Source organism: Anser brachyrhynchus (genome assembly GCF_964034855.1).
Source record: "Anser brachyrhynchus genome assembly, chromosome: 5".
Taxonomy (NCBI): domain Eukaryota; kingdom Metazoa; phylum Chordata; class Aves; order Anseriformes; family Anatidae; genus Anser; species Anser brachyrhynchus.
The window spans coordinates 30,081,063-30,093,788 of record NC_137699.1 but is presented as its reverse complement, the minus strand read 5'-3'; the positions used below and the strand labels follow the sequence as shown (position 1 = coordinate 30,093,788).

Here is a 12,726-nt window from a genome sequence, read left to right as displayed (position 1 = left end):
TACATTTTTTCCATGAATCTCTTGTGTAAGAGCTTCTATTCCAACAGAACAACAGTCTCTCGTCTGGCTTTTAATTTTGTGGAAACAATTAACTTAGCATACCATATTTTCTAAGAAATTTAGCCAAACCCAAGCCCCTGATTAAAATTAGATTTCCAGTCAAGCAAATTATAATTATGTTTATTTTATCCAGACATTTTCTATTAAGGCATATTAACTCCCTTTATTTTGCTCTCTTCCACACACAGTAATAATAATTGGGACCAAAAAAAAAAAAAAAAAGTAGCTTAAGTTTTGCCTTTTATTGGAAATGTTTGTTGCTATGCTGATACCTCTTCATGGCCAAACTAGTAAAATTGCAGAGATTTTAAATATTTGTCAGTGTAAGTGGTGTCACTAAGCAGTTTGCATGTAGTTAGACATAGTTGGTAACAGATGTGCTTACATCAGCTCTGATAACATTCAGAAATTCATTTAACAGAGACTTCGTAATGACTGCAAAATGATATTCAAAAGTAATTACTTCCCTTGCAGCATTCAGTCCATCTTGCGGCTGAATATAATCTTCACATATTAGTATATTACACATTTGGAGAGGAATTGGTGAAGTAATTGCTAGTACAGTGAGGAGTGATCATCATTCATCTTACAGTATGGCCTTGCTTTAAATAGCTATTAAAAGGACTAAGTCAAAAGAGGTAACCTACATGTAAAAAAAAAAAAAGTGTGAGAGATTCAGATATTTTATAATTTGGTTGGGTATGAATAACAAGTAGACTTTCTATTTGTAACACATTATTCACAGCTATGGGAAATTATGGCACCATGCCTCCCTTTAATTTGTTGTTGCTGGGAAAGGCTGTGGAAGTTGGCTTAGCATTGATTTTTTTAAACACTCTAAAGATTCAATAGATACAGATGCACTTTTTAGAAATGCCATGGGAAATGCCTGACTCTCCGTGTGCTTGTTGCCATTGCGAGAGGACATCTCAACAGCGCAAAGCTCAGCACCGTGCCTGGTAATGGGTCTGAAAGATCAGACCCGCAGTTAGTTGCTGTGATCATTAGGCTGCTTTTTCACCTGTGTATCTCTTCTTCCCATATGTGCTCTGTAATGAAATGTAGCAGGCTGTTAAGGATGAAGAGTAATGGAAGCAGTTCTCGCTCTTTCATTTGTAATTTGGATAAAACACTTGTGACTGTAGCTCACTTGGCGACGCGGTGATTCATACAGATCATCCTGCTGAGCTTGACTCAACCGCTAACTCTTGAGCAAAATGAGCAGATTCAAGCCCCTTTGTTCGGAGGAGAGAGCAGAGCACTGAGGCAAGATTCAGACCCTCTGGGAACAGGATAAGGACCTGCCTAAATTCTGTGGGGCTGGGTTTTCGCTAAGGCTCCTCGCAAGCAGGCTGTGGTGGCGTCCATGACCTTGGCAGGATTGCAGAGGTCACCCATTCCTTCAGATAAACACCTGGGAACAGAGAGCTGGAGGAAGCTTTATGAGGGCTGTAAAAGCACCATAGCCTTTACAAAACATTTAATAAGATTTCAGAATGCGCCTTTTTAAAAATAAATAAATAAAAAAAGAACCTTTTGAGGAAAAATAAATCAGAAATTACTGTTGTAGCTCTGGCTCCAGTTCCTACTTATGAAGGCTAGAAAGTTGCATTCTGCTCTGCCTTCCCCTCGCTTGAAGCAGCAGTCTCAAATCCCATACCACTGAGGAGTTAATCCTTACTCTGTTTCTCCTTATTCTTCATTATTAGCTATTGCCTGCATTGCTTTTATAGTCTATCCTCTTCAGTTCTCCAAGTCATATTTTCTTCCTTCTGTGGGTGTGCACCCCCCTCCCCCCTCATTTTTCTTGCATTGCAGAAGGATTTGCATATTGTTAATATTATTTTTACCACACTTCTCCTTGTTCTCATTTTAAAAATAATTTTGTTTTCCAGAAGCCATCTCACAAGGTGACCAGTCTAAGCTCTGGTTCTTTCTCCCAGATGATTGTTTCCATCACCCTAATGCCACTGCCACTGCCACTGCCCTGAGCACTGGGAACAGCAGGGCCGTGGTGGTTGAGCAGAGGTTTCTAGAGATTTTCTTGGTGCCCCAGGTGGTTTGGAGGCCCTCCTCGGGCCTGGCCCAGGATGGAGCCCTACACAGACATGTTGCTGCCTGCCAGCGGGATGAGCAGGAGGCTGGACAGCCCCTCCTGAGCAAACAGCAGGAGGGTCCATCCCGGCCTCATCCAGCCTGGCTGCGGGTGGGCTGCAGAGCATGGAAAGTTCCAGCTGTCCTCTCCCTAACCTCCCTACACGCACACGGAGAGGCAGGATGTAGCCCATGGAAGGAATTGGCTCTGTTTTCACTGCACAAGGACATCACACGCTGGCCTGGGCTTCTCAGCAGTCAAGTATGTGCCTGGTGGGCTGGCTCCAAAGCTGTCTCTGGCAGCAGGGCTAGTCTGCTCCCTGCAGCCGCCGTGCTCAGCTCCCCCCCGAGCCCAGCCCTCCTCTCACGGCATGCCAGGGAGCACTGAGACAGCCATGCAGAACCTCATGGTTGAGCCTTCATCCCAAATACACCCTCCTACCACCCACTCGGAGCAAACTCATTTTGTTTGCCTAACGAGAACAAAGGGCTGAGCCAGGTAACCCTGCCAAGCTTACAGCCAGGATTTGAGATGTTCACATCCCATCTATAACACCTGAACCCACCCATTCAGCTAATCCCCGCACAGCTATCATAAATCATCCTGTGTCACAGGCATCACGGGGGCACTACTTCACTTTTACCAACTTACAAAATAAAAAACAGAAGTTAAAACAGCCATTGAAGGTAGGCACAGATCTCCTTTCTTTTTTGCATTCCAGAAAGGTGTATCCTGGCAGGTACAGGAGGTGCATAAGCAGGATGTGATGGATTAAGAAGCACACTCCCTCTCCATACTACTAACTATATAACTAAGGTATTTTGACTTAAGGAATAAAAAATAAAGGGATTTATTCTGTGTTGTTAACTCAAAAACAAAAACCAAAAATCTCTAGAGAAGTGTGAAAGAAAACATGAGACAAACCGGAGCTTAAGTCAGACATACAGCCTTGCATGCACACCGTATTGCCATTGAAATAACTTTCCTGCAGTTGTCCAAAAAATATTTCCCCGAGGCTCAAAGCAGGGTGTCCGAAGCTGTGCAGTGGTAGGGGAATCGAGGCGAGCAGGAGGCCGGCAGGCCTTACCGCGCCCTGGGAAGCAGTCACCACCGAGCTCACCACATCCCTATCCAGAATGATCAGTTAAATCCACTGCCAGATCAGGTCTCTATTTAGACAACGTGCCTACAGGTATCCCATAACGCCATGAATAATCTCCTGAACGTTAATAATCCGTAACGCTCGCATGCACATCACTTCACACGGCTCAGCACTGAAGGTAAGACTAGAGGAGCAGCTTCCAAACGCAAAGGGAGAAACGCGTACTTCCAGACAGGATGATTTATTGCAGGCTAGCAAAAAAGAAACAAGGATGAGAGAAATGAAACACGAATCTGGAGCAGAAGGAGCGGTGCCTCCATCTTGCACCCTCTCCCAGCCCCGCTGCTCCGCAGACAGACAGGCAGACTTTGCCTTTGGAGGCTGCTGCAGAGCGAGCACGTGCCAGTCCCACGCAGAGATGACTAAGATCCCGACTGTTCAGTTCACTGAGCCCCTCGAAAAGGCCCAAGTAAATAACACCGCTTTCCAGAGCCCCCTCAAGGTCAAGAACTTCCCAGAGCCTCCCTCGCTGCCTGCTGCTGGCCGCATCCCTTCCAGGGGAAAGCTTGCTCCAGTAACTTTTGATCCAGCTGATCCTACAGCTTCAAAGGAGTTGCTGGCATTTACGTGTCCTTGGGCCCCGTTCCCTGAGCAGTACATTTCAGTTGTGATTTTCCATGTTTACAGTATTTTAAATGTTAATAATGCACAGAAATTGTTTACAGAAGAAAAGATGAGTGATAGCAAGAGAATTTGCAAACATGCTACAACCGACAGTCTTTTCCGGCCTTTATCTTTTGTTTGGATGAGGGGGTGGATGAGGAATATTAAGGAAAAAGAAAATAACTTGCAGGTTTTTGTTCGCAGCTGAAGTCCTTGCTGTCACTGCTGCTCTGCTACTGGCGCTTGCGGTGTTTGCCTATGGTGTGCCTGTGCTTCTAGCAGCAGCGTAGATCTGTCCTTTATTTAATCACTTTGCTGTAAATTGATTTCAAATCCATGTTTTTCATTGCGCACACAGAGAAGGGAGCCTAGTTCTCGCTCCTCTGTTGCTGATTGCTTCCAGCTCCCTGTCCTTCTGCCTGGCTTCTGGCCCAGGGAGGTTAGAGCACAGCCAGGGGCTGCACGTCCCCTTTGTCCCCAGGTGCACCACACGCAGGTATCAGATTCAGGTGCCATATGGAGACCTTTTTGGCCACCAGACAGATTTGTAAGCATAGAGTCACAGGAGACCCCAAATTCAAAGCTGGGAAGATCTTCATGAAGAAGGCTTTCTAACATTGCATTCCTGGGCTGGATGCTCGCACAGGAGCTGGATTTAAATGTAACCTGAGCTTCCCTGGAGCTGAGGGATGCTGGTCTGTGGGACCTTGGCCTGGCTGGCTGGGGGGCAGGATGCACGTTCTTACAGAAGGGAAAACATCCTGAGAGCCCAAACAGGAGGAACACAAGGCTCTCTTAAAATTTCTGGTAAATTCATTTTGGCAACAGAAAAAAATACACAAACCCACCTCTCCTTGAAGGAAAGCATCTGTTAGAACGGCACATCTAGTTCCTATGTGCTCTCCCATGAGAAAAAATACAGTGCTTCTTTTTTCCCCTCATCCTGAGGATATCTTCATTATGCTCTACTAAGAGCTCAATATTACACGAGGATGTTGTTAATGAATGCCTCTAGGCTGCAAAGGGCAGAGTCTCGAGAGCTCTGTGATTAAATATAACTCGCAGTTCTGTAGTACCTGCCATCTGAAGATCTCTCTTATTTGTACAGATGCCTGTGAATTAAGCTCCGTCACTCACAAGTGAACTATTTGTGATAAACACCAAATACCCTGGCAGCAACAACACCTTCCCCAGAGCTCAGAGACTGAATTTTAAGGACTTGTGTTTGGGATGAGAACTGAAGCCAGGTGCCCACCATTCTGGGGAAGCCCTCCCTTCAGCAGTGTGAACTAAAGGGGGAGAGGAGGTGCTCCCACCACACCCTGTGGTAGTTCAGAAAAGAAAAAGGTGACCTCTTTGCAGATGTTTCAGAGGAAGCCATAGGCAGTGGATCCCAGGCAGATGAACATGCCTTCTGGAAGACACCCACGGAGCTGGGTTTAAGGTTTACTTACCCACAGTGCTTCCCAGCTGGTTCACTGTAGGCTGAGCATAGGGAGCTCCATCCTCAGGTTTGGTCAGGTCCTACGACAAAGGAAAGTAAACTCCACCCTTACACTGTATGTAAAACCCTGATGCCTAATGCAAGGCTTTAGATTTTATGCAGTCCATTTGATCTCATTCTCCGTAATTAAATAATTCAATAAAAGTTACAGGATGGCCTGGGAAGGCATGTCTCTCCTCTTTCTTTTGTGTCTTTTACTTCAGTGACTGCTTCACCTCCAGCAAAAGTGATTATTGGCAGAATAATTCAAGACAGGAAAAATTAACACAAAGGGATGCTTTTATTCTAATCAAAGTGACCAGTAAAAGCTGATAGGTTAAAAAATGTCACCTCTGATTGTTCTAGCTGCCTTTGTTTCAGGAGTCAAAACCGAGCAGAGATTTAGCACTCAAATCCTTAAAGTAGTAGTGAAATGCCATGACACCACTGGACTGAAAGTTTCACTGCCAAATGCCTTAATCAAAGGTTGAAAGCCCCTGCATCAAGTAGGCTCCTTGTGCAAGTTTTTGTGAGCAGGACGTCTTTAGTAGCAATGAGGTCATGGATCAAGCAGACACACGTTCACGTTGCCAAGTTCAGATCCCTCTGTTCAGAGTTTGAACCATTCTAGTTTTAGCTGTTTTGAACAGGCAAGCCCACTGATCTGCAGGCTGTGGAGGTCCAGAGAAGCAGCATCACAGTAATTAGCAGGCTAGCTTTAATTAACGATGAGCCGTTCAGTAATACAATGAATCGATACAGTATATGTCATTCTTGAAGGCTTTTCCTGCATTCTTTCTAGCGCCGTTCCATACACGCTAGAGGCAAAATAACAAAATTTCTTTCAGCAAGATGGGAAGAGAAACACATGGTCTAGGCAGGGCAGCTGGTGAAATCCTGCCCGAGGGGGAGGTCTGAGACACTCCACAGCGGCGGCTGGAGGGAAATGCATTTGCCCAGCCAATAAGAGAGACTATCCAAAGGTCACGAGGTAGCTAAGCAACAGAAAGGAAAAATCCTCCATTGTGTTACTTCCAGCTGGAAATAAAGCAAGAAAAATAAGTTGCTGGGATTTCGTGGCAGTATTGTCCAGTGGGTAGACAGCTTAGCTATGGGAGCAGTGGGTGTCTGGTTTTACTCTTTCTGCAGGCTTGCTTTGTGACATGAAGCAAATGAAGTATTTTGTACCTTGCTTTCCCCACCTAAAAATATATGTGGGATATCTCAGTGTATATAATACACCTTACCACCATAGCAGGGCTGGGAGATCTACCTTGGTATGCTTCTTTAAGATGCTCAGGTAGAAGAAGCTGCAGAAGTTGAGACGAATATAACTTTTTTCTGTTTATTTCTAACAGGTAGACACACAGTAGGAACCATTTTGACATGTGTTAGTGTAGGTGGAAATGACTCATTTGGCTGCACTGGAAGCTAGCTGCTATAGACTGGCTGCTGGTACAGTCCTAAATAAATCCCATAAAATAGGTCTTGAAAAATAAAGAGAATCTTGCCACTCTGTTACTAATCAATTTAATCTATTTAACATGTACGTAAGAGCATTTATACACACGTGAACATACATACACTCCCTGTATCGTATTCAGTCTTCAAATTGCCTGCGCAATGTGCAAGAAGAGTGCCACAGAATGAACCAGTGTTTTCCCACTGTGTTTACAATGTCATAAGACAACCTGGAAAACACCATATAGAAATTTCCTGAACATCGCCTACATGGTTTTTAAGAGATCTTTATATCCAGAATGGTCTTTAGCAAGAAATGTACTGTAATAGTGGGGACAAAAAATGTAAGTGACAAAACCAAGGGTCAGACCAAGACCAGAAAAGCTACAAAATTAAGCCCAGAGTTTAATTCCCAGTTCTGTCAGGCCTTCCTGACAGAGACGTGCGTTCTTTAGGGTTTTCCCCATGCTCCAGTCTGCAGGTACTCCAAACTTATGCTACCCTTAACGTTGACAGAAGCAAAGCCAGCGGTGGAGGCGAGAACATTTCAATGGCAGCATGTCAGTGTCTGGCTCAAAAAACAAGGCCTAACGTTTCTGTAAATTAATACAACCTAATTAGTCAATGGCTCAGAGAATTTTCCAGCTAGGAAAGGATTTTAAATGCAAAAATTTGCTCGGAGGCCACAGTTAGGTGTTGATGTCTTCCATCCCTCTTCCGTCCAGAATGTCAGCGTGCTACAGACAAAGCTGCTAAGCCCCCTTCCAAACTTCCTCCCGCCACAGAGCCCGGAGGAGCTAACCGAGCTGACCTTCTTCCTTTGTCCTTGCCAGGAAGGAAAACTAACACTGCCAGCAGCAAGGCTACAATTATTGCATCGGTTTCACACTCATCCACTTCCAGCCTCACAGCAATGTCACCTGCCTGGGGAAGGATCTTAGAGAATTTCCCAGGCTGCAGAGCTGCGGTCGTGTTCACGTTTTGAATTCACTGTGAATCTTTTTGCAGCCTCAGGCCCCACAATTTCTGGACGTCACTTCATCAAAGGAGCTTGGATAGCTGGAAACACAGGGCATGCAGTAACATCCTCAGAGGCACGTAGCTTCCAGCTGCATCAGCGGAAAGCACTCATTTCTTATAACCCACTCTTTCTTACCACTCATTTCCTACAACAAATCTTGCAGTAAAAGTTCAAATCCCAAATATCCTGGAAGGAGAGGAATGGACGTACAACACAGGTGTCCAAGGCCTACTCTAAAGGCAAGAGTACAATAACAAAAGTCAAAGCTAACCATAGCATCTGAGTGCTCCAGAAACTAAAGAACTACCCCACAGAAAGCTTGTGACCGTGCTCTGGGTAACTACATCCCCAAATATTTTTTGTAGCAAGTAGGTCACTCCCATTTTGGCACATGAAGTAATCTGACCCACCTTACGTTGCGTGAGTAGGGGACAGCTGGGCACGTGCATTGCGACTTGCTAAAATAAGACATAAGCCCTTGAAAACAGCTTAATATAATCTTTCGGGGGTTCCATCAAGCCTTGTAATGGGGGACTCTTATTTCTCCTTACATCTGTCCAGGACTGTGCTCTTACTAATGATAAAAAAAAATAACAAAAACCTTCCGTCGCTGTTTTGTTCTTGTGGAATGCATCCAAATAGATGAGATTTCAGGCAGTGGCACTGTTTCCTCAGCCCACATTTGCCTTTTCTTCTCCAGGAAGATGCATGAGGAGGATCAGACAGGAAGAAGTGCCCTTCGCTCCAATGATCTGGGAGAGATAAAGAGAGAAACAATTTAGAAACAAAACGATCCCCAGCTGGAAAGCAGAGATTTGTCCCAAAAAGAGGCAATGTGAAGAGAAATTGCTAAACTTCTGCTGGAAATAATGAAAAACACCTGCAATGTAGCTCCCTAAGGAGACTAATTAAGTGAGAAAGATTGGTGCTTATTGGAACTTACAGACTCTCAGCAAAATTTAAGGCATTATCTCTCACATGACTGATTTGTTTCTATTTTAGGGAAACATATTTTTTCTTTTGTTATACTGATTAAGTGACAAGATTGATTGGCTTCCTATGTTACTTTGAGTGAATCACATACACCTATATCCTCCAAAACAGGCTTGTGCTGAGTTACTTACAACTTCTGCACATCAGTGCCCAAGAAGCCCACTCCTATGTTCAGCTGTGTGTCCAGCCTGCCACAGAAGCAGGATTGTCTGCTTTTGAATGGCTTGTTTTCTTGTACAAAAAGATATGTGCAACTTTTTTTTTTTTTGAAAAAAAAAAAAAAAAGGAAAATTAGGCCTTGTATTTAATTTTCCCTTCTCCTAAAGGGAGATAGGTATTTACCTATCTCACAGGCTGTTTGAATCACTCAGAGCATATGCAGGGTGCTTTGCAAATACAGAAACCAACGGTCTTGACCCCAGGGGGTGCAATATAGAAAGAAGTAAAAAAATGTAACAGGGAAGAGAAAAAAGACAAATCTGCAGGCAAGCAGAGCAGTCACATTGTTAACACATACCGAACTGGCTTGTTCTGTGGTTTGCACCATTTATTTGGCAATTTATTTTTCTTTAAGTTCACTGTGCTGCTGCATTAGCTGATCCTTTCCTTGAGCCTGTGGCAGTGCATCTGGGACACGTGCCACGCAGTGGGCGAGAGCAGGGACAGGCCGGTGTCACCACACGTCCACTCGCTGGGCGCTGTGGGACGTGAAGTCCCTCTGCAGTCTGGGCACTTGAACTTGGTGACTTCTCATCAGCTTCTGCTCTCGACTCCTCAGCTTCGCGTTCATGAAATACAGGTGGGGTCCTGCCACCTCGGAGGGGAAGTGAGAAAACAGATTAGGTAGTATCTGTAAAGCAGGCAGTTACTATAGTGATAAGCAGCACAGGAAAACTCATGAGGAAAGTAATTGCCTTCAGCACGGATAGTATGCAGTCAATAAAGCGTGGAGACACGCTCCGAACAATGGAGCAAAAAATACTGAGCAGCTGCTCATTAAGTGCACGCCATCCATCTTGTGTGCCGGGTGAGGCCCGGGTCCCGTGGAGTGGTGTGTGATCATTAAATTAACAGCGGCCCCTCAGCACGTGCACGCAGGCGGTCTTAACCCTGGCATCACCAACTTTGGAAGGCTTGGCTCTCAGATCTTTTGCAGGAGGACAGAGAGGGTGCAGTGTGTAATTATCCAGGTTAGAAAAACAGAAATTCCGCAACGTGGCATCAAACTGACACACGTCAGCCAAGTCACTAAGGTCCCCTACACACACCTCTGTCAACTTGGGCCAAGGGAGCAACCGACTGCACTAACAATCCTTCATCTTTGAAGTGCGGAGCACTGGGAAGGTTCAGACATCCTGGCTTTACGTGCAGCTTCTGGGGAAGGTAGTGGCTTACAGGAAAAGTCTCCTGCCCTACTTCTACCTGGTTTTGCTTTTCTCTGCCCCTTCTTTCTAGATTGTCCTTGCTTTTCTCTTCCTCCTCTCCACCTCCTGGACCAGACTTCTCCCGACCTTATCTGTGTTCCTGCGGTCAGCTTCCCACCATGTTCTGGCCAATGTCCCGTTTCCTACCTAGGGCACCGCGTACAATTTTGTTAGCCATCCCAGCCAATTTCTTAGTTGCCTCTCCTAAACAAGTGAACTCCGCCTCTGAATCCTGGCCTTTTGTAAGCTCTGTTTTCCCAGCTCCCAGTACTTACTATCTTTGCCAAGTCAGCTTCAGACTCCTCTTCCCCATCCCCTCCCCTGGTTCAGTTTTCATGACCACCCATTAGTTTCTATTTTCAGGAAATGGAGCTTCTCCCAAGAAGCCAATTGTAGCAATTCTGGCTAATGAAAATACTCGGTATTGCAAGATGAGCTAAAGGTCACATGTACTGGCAACGCTGCAGACTTGGACAATTGTATTTTTCATGTGCTAAAGATACACAAATAAGTCCTGAGATCAACCCCTGTCACAGGGTGTTGTTGCGAGTGCTGTATTATGGCAGTTTTCTGAGATTTTTGATAGAACACTTCGCATAGTTTGAGTATGAGGACAATCACCGCAGGCACTCAAGTCATTAGCTCTGTGTGGCTTTCCTAAAACACGATTTCCAGAAAGAAAAGAAGAGTGCTTTGCTAAAACTGTTAACAGCATAGGCATGTTTGTTTTTATGTTCCCTGACAAAGATAAACTAACTCTTCCTGACCTGCCTCCCAGGAGCAGTCCCGGTAGCGGAGTGAGAGGAGAAAAAGTGTCCTTGTGACCCGAGCCTGCTTTCCACCTTCAGGACAAAGACCTAAGGAGGTGAGAGTGGCCAGGCAGGGTGCCAGAAAAATCCAGTCTCTCAGGGCCACTAAGGCATGCTGAGGGTGCTTCAGAAAGGGCAGGCACGGGGTTATGCTGTCCCCACAATACTCTTCAGCAAGCTGCAGCTTAAGGACTTCTGGAGCTCTGCTGTATCTGCATCCACTTACTGGCCCCTGACAGACCTTTCTACCGCAAATGTAGCCAAGAAGTTTTTTTGTTTTCTTCTTCTTCGTCTGTTTTAATAAGTGTATTCTTCTAGCATCCAAGGCAAACCAGAACTCAAAGCCACGAATTAATGTGTTACAGGAGAAAGCACTGCGCTTTGTACATTTCCAGTGTGGCTGGGCTTGATCCTTCAGTGTGAATGCAAAACTGTAAGGACTCGGGGGGACTGGGGGAAGAGGGGTGCAGGGATCTCAATCTCACCTGGCTGTCCCGCATAGTCACTGAGGTTCTGCTACCACCGGACGGGCATTCCCAGGTCTGTCACCATTTTGCTGGGAGTTACTAGTTCTGTGGCTGTGTTTCCAGTCTGTGGCCCATGGCTCTGTGCAGTCCCCAGGTCTCCCTCCGCACTGATTTCCCTGTAATCTTATATTGGTCTTCCTCTCCTGGTCCCACAAGTATTCCAGTTACTGGATGGACACTGGCCTAAAAAACCCATGAGGATGCCCACCATAATGACTGAGTTGTTCATTACAACAAAGCTACAGAGAAAAAAAGGTGCTTGTGAGCACAGAAACAATCTTCTGTGGATGCTTCCAGCCCTATTTCCATCCAGCACATCCTATCTGATGTCCTGTCCAGGACGGCGGTGTTAGGAGGTTGCAGCAGCCACCACGAGAGTTTCGTGTAAACACCCCAGCTGCCGAATTCATTTTTGCAGTTTGCAGCTAACGATCAATCATGCGCTACTCTGCTGTCAACTTCTTTTGTTTAGATCATTTGGATAATTAAAGTACCACGAATTCCACGGTGTCAGCAGGTCTCACACAGACCTCCTGCTGGCTCTGCAACATCTTTCAGAGATCAGAAAATAAAACAATGAATAATGCTAGAGTCCAAGTAACTCATATTTTACGTTTCAAGTTTTCCTAATGACAAGGTCATATTAGCCAGCAGTGTGATCAATGCAAATACAATATACCTTTGGAAAAAGGCCATCGTCTGCCTGTGGAAAGGGCAATTAAGGGAACTGTTTCATAATAATGCACTTTAAGGGTGGAAAGCAGAGATCTCAAAGCTCTTTACCAAAAGGAGCAAAAGACTAGCAATCCAAATTGCCAAGTTAAAAAACAAGTCAATGGTAAGTCCCTGGATATGCGTACTTGGGCACAATGTCCTCTCCTTTGAACTCGCATCTTGCTATCATGCATGCTACATTTGTGTCAGCATCCTTTTGCTGTAGTTCAGGAACACCTATCCTCAGCAAATATCTAGAGATAACAACTATTCTGCATTTAGTTGACACACACATGGCTGGGCTAAGCCTGGCCAATTGCTGCTATCTCTGTTAATATGCAGGGGGAAAAAAAATCCACAGATGTTAAATTGTG

General features: G+C 45.1%; 1 long non-coding RNA gene across 1 annotated transcript in view; it reads right to left on the bottom strand.

Moving 5' to 3' along the window:
• Positions 1-6,924: 6,924 nt before the first annotated feature.
• Positions 6,925-12,726, bottom strand: part of LOC308196675 — a 32,590-nt gene continuing 26,788 nt past the window's right edge. Inside the window, exons 3-4 of the long non-coding RNA XR_013952336.1 lie at positions 9,396-9,692; positions 6,925-8,637 (exon numbers count right to left, since the gene is read on the bottom strand). This is a non-coding gene — a long non-coding RNA (uncharacterized lncRNA). The remainder of the gene's footprint in view (positions 8,638-9,395; positions 9,693-12,726) is intronic.